Below are 8,520 nucleotides of genomic sequence, written 5' to 3' on the forward strand. Positions count from 1 at the left end.
CTGTCCAGGAGCAATAAATTCTGCTCGCTCCTGCCTTTCTTTCTTGCAACCGGTCACAGAAGTTGGAACAAAACAATACATATGTACTGAAGAGACTGAGGCAAGAACCAGAGGAAACAGAACCCCTAAAAGAAAGGCTATCAATGAGAAACAATGATGTCAGACACAGCAAACCCTGGACTTCTAGAGATACCGGAAGCTCTCATAAAGCTAAAGTGCAAGATTCTGTCCATCTCTGGTCAGCCCATTTTGTGGGATGCATCAGCAGACATGGAAGCTAGAATCAAAAATACCAACTAGCCTGTTCCAGTAATCCAAGTTGAGACTGACTAAATGTCTATTGAAGAAAGACCTTCTCCCATAATGAGCGGCTGTGTGGTAAATTTGCATCTTCAGATGTACCTTAATTAAAATTGAGAGTGGCATTTGGCAATAAAAACAGCAGGAATGAAAGCAACACTGGGCATTTGGAAGAAATTCCTGAGCCCAGTTACACAGTAGTACCCACTGATGCGTCCACTATCTGGAGAATGTCTTGAGTGGAGGCATTTCTCAACTGCAGGGCATGCAGTTGAGAAAACACATTTGCAATTGCTTGAAAGAAAAGAAGGAACACAGAGGCATTGTGGTTTATTCTGTTGCAAAAGCAACTGTGAGTGCTTTCCAAATGAATGCAAATAACAGTGAGACTGGTGAACCAGTGACAGAATGTAAACAATTAAGTAAAAAATACAACTTCCATGGTGCTTCCCTAAATTGCCTGCCTGGGTGGGTTATCTTCTGCTGACCACTGAGTCCCTCAGAACAGCTGGCAAGATCTCTATGCCAAAGTAGTGCCAGCTTCTGTCAGACTTTATCTATCTAATCTTACATTAAACCTTCCTTAAAAGACACTTATGTAAATGGCCCCAGGAGAATTATCTTCTGATCAAATATCCATAAAATCCTGCGCATCCCCTGCATCTGGGCCTTTTAAAGTTCAGCTTCCACTTGTGGGAGCCTTTAACATGACCCACCAGGCTCCCCCTCAGGGTCTGACCCTGCTCAAGTTCTTCACTGAAAGGCAACTCACCTTCTTTAGTCTCTAGTTCACATTGATTGGTCTTATTCTGTTACTGGACCCATCATTCAACCTGCATTCCTGCCAGCAAAACAGCCTCCCTATGCAACTCCTTCTCCTGTCTGAAAATTCCAAGTAATACTCAAGCTTCAGTTGAACGTTAAGCTTCCCAACGAACTCTTTTGACCCCAGAAAATGCCAGGTCCCCTGTTATACCTTGTGATTCATGCATAACATTTAGTTATGATTAAATAAACATTTGGGTAAAGAGGTAGGTAAATGTAGATAATTGGTTGTGATGCAGTTACAAATGACTGATTTCTTGGGTAAGTATTACAAGTTTGTCTTTCCCTTATTTCTTACAATTGTCCCTTTGACAGGTTTGTCTTCTTTATGACTGGTCTCTCAGATAAGAATTATTAAGTTTCTCTTCCCCCTATCTTTTGCAATTACTCCCCCTTGTTTGCAGGTTTGTCTTCTTGCATTTCAAAGAAAAAGGAGTTAAAGAGTAGTGTTGAAAAAGCAAGATGGTGCCCACCTGTCTCCCTGAGGACCTCTTCCTCCTCCCTTTTTAAGGGCAGATGCTTAGTCATCTTCCCCACTTTTTTTTCCTTTATATAAATAACCCTGCACCCTGCCAAATAGCAGACTATGGTTTTTCAGACATGATTCTGCTGCCCTCCTCATTTGTTGACAAATTAAACTACTTTGCTTTACCTCTAACTCTATTCCATTTTATTGGCTGAGGGAAACTGAGGCTGGTGTTTGCTATCAGTTGGACCAAACTCACTAGAATATACCTTCCACAAGAGTAGATCCATGTCAGTCTCGTTGATAACTGTTATTGATGGAGGAAAAGAATAGAAAACCTAAAGTAGACATCACAAATTTAAAACCTGACTCATGCAAGAAAGTGGAGGCAGAAGGGATTAACATGACCATTAAGCCAGCCACAGAAATCAAGGCCCTTAGTGCCTATCACAAGGTACATGACCCAAACAGGTATCAGACTGCTGTAGGTATCAGTCTGCTGTAGGGAGTATCAGAAGCACAAACCTAAGGGTAAAAATATAGAGATTGAACCCTCTGGCCCATTGTGAAATCGAAGGTCCCTTTAGGATTCCAGAAAGTTATCCAAAACCAACAAAAACAGGCCACTCCCAAAAAGAAAAGGATTATCTCAGGGCAGTCTGTACTGGGCTGGCCAGAGGCAGCAGCCCTCTGCCCACCTGAGACTATGCAGGTGCTTCTTTCCACCTACTCTCTCCCTATGCAGAGCAGCAGCATCTTGCCTGCCCGCCGGTGACTTGTACCATACCAGGACTTCTCTGCACTGACCTCCCTCAGTGGAAGAAGCTCTCCTAAGGCTGTCCACCAGTAACCATAAAGGCTCTCTCAGCAAGGCTGTCCCTGTCAGGGCAGCTCTTCCTGCCCACTTGTATCTATGCAAGTGTCCTTCTGTCTGTTCTGTTCCTAATAAGCCTTCTCTGTAAATATAATTAACATCTCTGTGTTGTGAAGAATCTCACCGTATGCCATTGAAAGGGGAGTTCTGGTGAAAAATTCCCCAGAGTGAACCCAAGGACCCCACATTCCAAATTCATCTCTAAAAATTCTATCATTCTCAGTATTCCTAAAGAAAATAATGAAAGCCAAAGTAGGAATTACCTCCTAATCAAGACAGTGCATTGAAATGGTCTGATTTAGGGAGAAAAATGGGAGCCATATGATGAATTTAGCCTTACTGAATATCTTTATACCATCAGTCATGCTGCTCCAATGATGTACCAGTATTGAACACTGGGAAAAATTACTTTGAGAGGGGCCTTCATTCATGTGCTGCATTGGCTGCCATGAAAGTAGCAGGTCTTTGTAAGACACAGGGATAATGGCTGATAGCCAGAGATCAGCATTCATAAAGGTTGGTAAGTAATAAGTTTATTTGTATTTCAGAACATCCCCTTACTGTAGATCCTTAGCCATGATACTTGCAACTTCCAAAGATGTGTACCTGCCTTTCCTCCACCAGATATCTATCAGCTTTCTGAACAAAGAAAACCTGCATTCCTGATAGAAGTCACATCAAGAACCAGAGAAATGAATGTAGCAGATGCAAAACTTACTTATCACTCCTTAATTAAAAAGAACAGTGACTATATCGCCTGACAACTGGTAATCAGTATCAATATCAGTATCAGAGCTATGTAGATGTTCTAGAGACTGAGCAACTAAAGGCCCCCCAAACAAAAGCACTAACATTAAAATTAGGGCAATTATTACTTCCAATTTTTGACTTGTTACAGGCTTCTTATGACAACTTCTCTGTATTCTATACAAGAAAAATCAAAGACAACCTCGCAGAAGTTCCTGGGGGACAAATGTTGCAAACTAAGCAAACTCCTAAGTACTGTAACACATTAATAAGGAAACCCCTTGTTCTCATTTTAGCTAAGTGAGCAAGAGTTGTGACTGAGCTTCTGACCTCATAAATCATTTAAGACTTCCCTTCGACTTTCTTACATTTTTTTGAAATAGCAGTACTAAAGCAGAATGAAGAAAAAAAAATTAATTACAGGAAGAGAATGCAAGTCTCTTTATACCTGTCTACATTTGCCAAATTAATTAGCTGTTTATTACATATACCTATAATCATAATCGGAATTATATTTTTTTCATTGAAACAACGTTCCCTTCCAAATAATATATGCCTTGAGTAAAACATTTGAATGTGTTGCTATTCTTAAAGAGGGTTTATGTTTACAGGGTTATGATTCCCAAATATGTTTCACTACCTGAGAACATTTCAAGTAGCTCCACATAACCTATTCAAATTCTAATGAAACAGACTAGACACATTTAAACTTTCAGTAGCATATTATTTGGGGTAAAAAAAAAAATCTGTCTTGTTTGGCTGATTGCATGCTATTGCTACATTTGCAAATAAATTATTCTTGGCTGCATAAAACTTCACACAACAAAATTTTTTGGAAGAGTAAATGACTTTGAAACAGATACTCAATAATGGAAAAGTCACTATTACTTCCTAAGAGCTACTCTAAGTTAATAGGTTATCAGGAGAAAATAAGAGCTTGATATAAATACCAAATGTAAACAAAACTGGAAGGAAAACTATTTGGCTTGAAATAAAGGCAAAGAGAGCTACTTTGTCAATGTAAAAATTGAAATGCTTTCTCTCTCTGTAGTTCCTTTAAGTTCTGGGTTCTGGTGATGATTTGATTAGGTTGTTGGCATCTGGAGGATGAGTTACAGCTATTGGATTCCAATTCTGAGTAAATGAGTAATTTCCCTACTCCAAACAATATCTCCATGCCTGGATACATACTAAAATAAGGCATTTTAGTCCAATTATATTTCCTTTATATCATTTAGCATATTTTTCTGCTGTAGTTTCCTGCTCCACCACTAGAATACATGCTCCTTGAGGAAAGGAAATTTCGTTTATTCCTACTAGGTACTAAGCATCTAAAAGAGTGTCAACTACACAGCACCACCCAGTAATTACGTGTAGAATGTCAAATGAATGAAAGGTGATTAGATGACCCGGATGCAGCAGAAGAAAGTACATGAATAATTCCTGGAGGACAGATATAGTTCTTCTGCCCACATATACCTAAAATTGAAATTTTATGGTATATGCCAACAACTTCACCAAATTATGTATCATGCATACAACAATTGTTGTCTGGTAAAAGGTAGGGCTGGTCTTTGTTTCTTCATATGCCCTGATTACTGACTGCAGCATAACAAACTCAAAGTCCCACTTAAAATTTTTTCAAAGTCATTTCTGAAGAAAATATTAACTCCTGAAGAAAATATTAACATAGGCCCTGCCTTCTAATAAATATAGAAAATAACCACAATGAACTACAGGAAGTAGTATGAATGTGATTTTACTGACTGACTCTTGCTATCCCCCTACAGAAAACTGAGTTGAAAGTTTTATCCACAAGCTGACTTCTCAGTGTACCAACTCCCTCTAGAGACATGAGTGGACATTCACAGAGATGTCCCTAAGGGGAAATTTAAACCACTTGGGACCCATGTCTTGTCACAAGGTGCACCATTTGTGCAGCAGCAAAAATGTATCCACATAACCAAAGTCAAGGGGATCTCATGAAAACATTCAGATGGAGTTTTCTGGTTTGTGAGAGACTGAATCCTGAAAGAAAAATATTCAGTCTCCCTCTACTATCAATTGAAAGAGTGGCCTCGGTCAAAGGTTTCAGCATTAGAACCTAAGCAAGACTACCTGACAGGATGATCTTTCAGAATCCTTGTAAGGTTAGTTCTCTTAGACCCATGAAAATCCACTGGCCTGGGAGAGGTGCCTTAGTGTTCTAAGTCCCAAAAATACTTAAGACACCAAAGTAGAAGATCTTGACAAAGTAGAAACTAAACAAGTGCTTCTCTAATGAATATGAATGATATTTTAAAAGGCTCTCTCGATATCCAGGCCAAAATGGGTGCTTTTTCCTCTTTAAAAACATTAGAAGAGCAGCTAGTCTAAAATACCTGCATGATTTATTTTAGCTCTCTACTTCAATTTACTGGTGCAGACTTTACCTAAATTAATATAAGTGGGTATGTTAGTGATAGGAGCAAGAGAAAAGGACTTTTACAAAAACTGTGGGAGGACATGTTTTACAATTATTAGACTAGGTTTTTGTGATATTCCTCATCCACAAATCCCCTCGGAGTTTATTCCTGCTTCTGAGAAGTAACCTGCACATAAATAACCTGAACAGGTCCCATAAGACGCTAATAGCTCTATACTCAAGTCTGCTTCTCTGATTTGCATGCACATTTATGCCTCTGAATAGGCCCAATAGTTTCTCACAGAAGATTCTGACACTTAGGAAAATATGAGAGGAGGGAAAAAAATAAGAATTTGGAGTGTTGCTTAGTTGGCAACCATGTGATTTGTCAAATCCTCCACCCAAATTAACTAAGTGACTGGAAGGAAACAGAACAAATTACCACTAAGTGTTGTTGAGAGGAGCTGTCAGCCATGGCAGGAAGATTTCTCCTTTAAATCACATCAAGTAATATAACAGGACAAAAATGATTCTAATATAACTTATTTCATCATGTTTTGTTCCACACAGCTGAGACTGTTGACATAGTTTGACTACTTCTGTTGAAACTGTCTGTGTTCTCACAAACCACCATCATCTCTGTGCCCATAAAGCTGTGCAGCTTCCTCAGTCACCAATCTTGTCTCCTCTCTCCTCAAGCAAAGGAGCATTTGTAGATGATTCAGAATGAGAGTTAACCACAGAGGCTTCATTTTAAAGTTTAGGGCAATGTCAAAGGAGCATTCAAACAGTGACATTCCTTCCTCTCTAAAACACAGTTCTAATTTAGCAGCTATAAATGTACAGAGGGAGTCAAAGGTTTACAAAAGTCCTCCCTTGGCCAGCTGCTCTAAATAGGACCTCTTACCCCAAACACCATATATGAGCATGTCCCTAGCATCCTCCCCTCATCCACTAAAACCCAGTCACACAAGATAATACTTTTCCTGCATCAGGATCTTTTTAGTTGTTTCCTCTACCTAGAAATTTCTTATAGTCCTCATGATTCTCTTTTCCTTACATTTAGGTTACAGATAAATGCCAACTACTCATTCTATTCATTGTTTGACCATTCTATGCAAAGTTGTACATTCTTCCAACAAAAACTTACTACTGCCATAATTGAACTTCCCTCAGATTGTTAAATGTGTGAAATTGTATTATTCAATCTGGTCTTTCTGTACTCCTGGCCCATCTTCCCCAAGTGGAATCTGAGTTCCTTAAGAGCAATGCCTTTGTCTATCACAACCAAAGCAGACCCTTAACAGCTAGCATAATGCCTGGACTGCACAGAGTACTCATGTATATATTATTTTTTTAGATGGTAGCACAATAGAAAGTTTTGAAGTCATTAAGGCAAAATATAGGGAGGAGAATGGCTAGGTGCCTAATTCTATGTGCAAAACTGTAAATTCTGTTTCCCAGCTGATGTCTTTCATTGGCATCATTAAGTCACCTAAGTTGATCAAGTCCAAATGAAACCAAAACTTTTACAAGGCTCTCCTGCCACATCCCTATCACCATGACTCTACGCCTTAGAAACACCACCCTTGAATATCATCCTTCACTTTCCCCACATCCTCATAAAGTCTTAACATTTAATCTGTTACTGTTAAGAAACATCTTCCATTTCACAAGTATTGCTTAAAGTTCATTTACTCCTTAATCTCTTCCTGCCTTTGTGCATACAGTTCCTTCCCACCAAAATGCCTTCCTTTTTTACCCTCTTTGCCTAATTAACTCTGGTCTCAGTTCAAGTATTTTTTCTCTGAAACAGTCTTCTGTATTTGTCATTCTGTATCTGCATTTCCCTCTTCTACAATCACAACAAGTAATTTTCATTATATTTTACAGAATTTTAGTGCTTTGTTTACATTGTCATGTTATTTAAGAAATTTCTACTATGTTTTCAGACTTCAATCAGCTTTTAGAGCAGATATTCTGGTTTTCCTCAAAATAACTGGCATTAGATAAATATTGCTAGGATGCATGTAAATGATTACAAGGACACTGAAACTTGTGATTGAATCATGCTCTTTTTTCTTTTGCCTCCACAAGTACCTTAAATGTTGTCATCCATAATAAGACTTTTATGAATAAAAGAAATCCAGTTATCAGTAATCTTGTAACTAAGGGGAACTAAATGTTCATGCATGCTCTGAAATAGTGAAAACAAACATAGAACACTAATTCCATTAGATAGAATATTTTTTTTCTTTTGTGATCTATTAGAAATTCTATAAATAGCAGTATAATTTACATAAGACTAATTTATAGCTAAAAACTACAAGCTCTGAACAAATTATTTTTAGTAGATTATTTTTAAAAAATAATTTAAAGGCCCTGGGGAATGATCAAAAGCAGGCAAAACTAGCTGGAGTTAAACATTGTTAAGAAACCTGTTCATTTATCTATTCCAGAGAGGCCACTCTCCAGCCAGACATTTGAATCTCAAGTAAAAAGATGCAGCCTTTCTGAATTAAAGTGTTAGAAGAGAAAGTGTAGGATCATCACAAAGGCTAAAACATGAGGAGAGGAATCTTAGAAAGGAAAATGCCACAGGGTGAGAAGTCACTAAAAAAGCAAATAAACTTTCTCTAATCCTTGGCAATGTCTACATAGTACATGTGTGGGAGACACTATAAGAAGCTAGTGTAAAAGCAACAACCGTAGTCTTGAAAAGGTGTAGGAGCTGTTTTAGCTGCTACCTACCATAGAGGAGATTTGAATCCCAATCAATTAGTGAGCCTTGGTATATGAAACTCAGAATTGTCTACTGAAATGCCAGAAAAGTGAAATACATGCCTCAAGAACAAACACTACAGTATAGAATTAAGAGATGTTCTAATAAAATAGACCCCCCCC

Source organism: Condylura cristata, unplaced genomic scaffold, assembly GCF_000260355.1.
Source record: "Condylura cristata isolate star-nosed mole 26May11 unplaced genomic scaffold, ConCri1.0 scaffold00021, whole genome shotgun sequence".
In the NCBI taxonomy this organism is placed as follows: domain Eukaryota; kingdom Metazoa; phylum Chordata; class Mammalia; order Eulipotyphla; family Talpidae; genus Condylura; species Condylura cristata.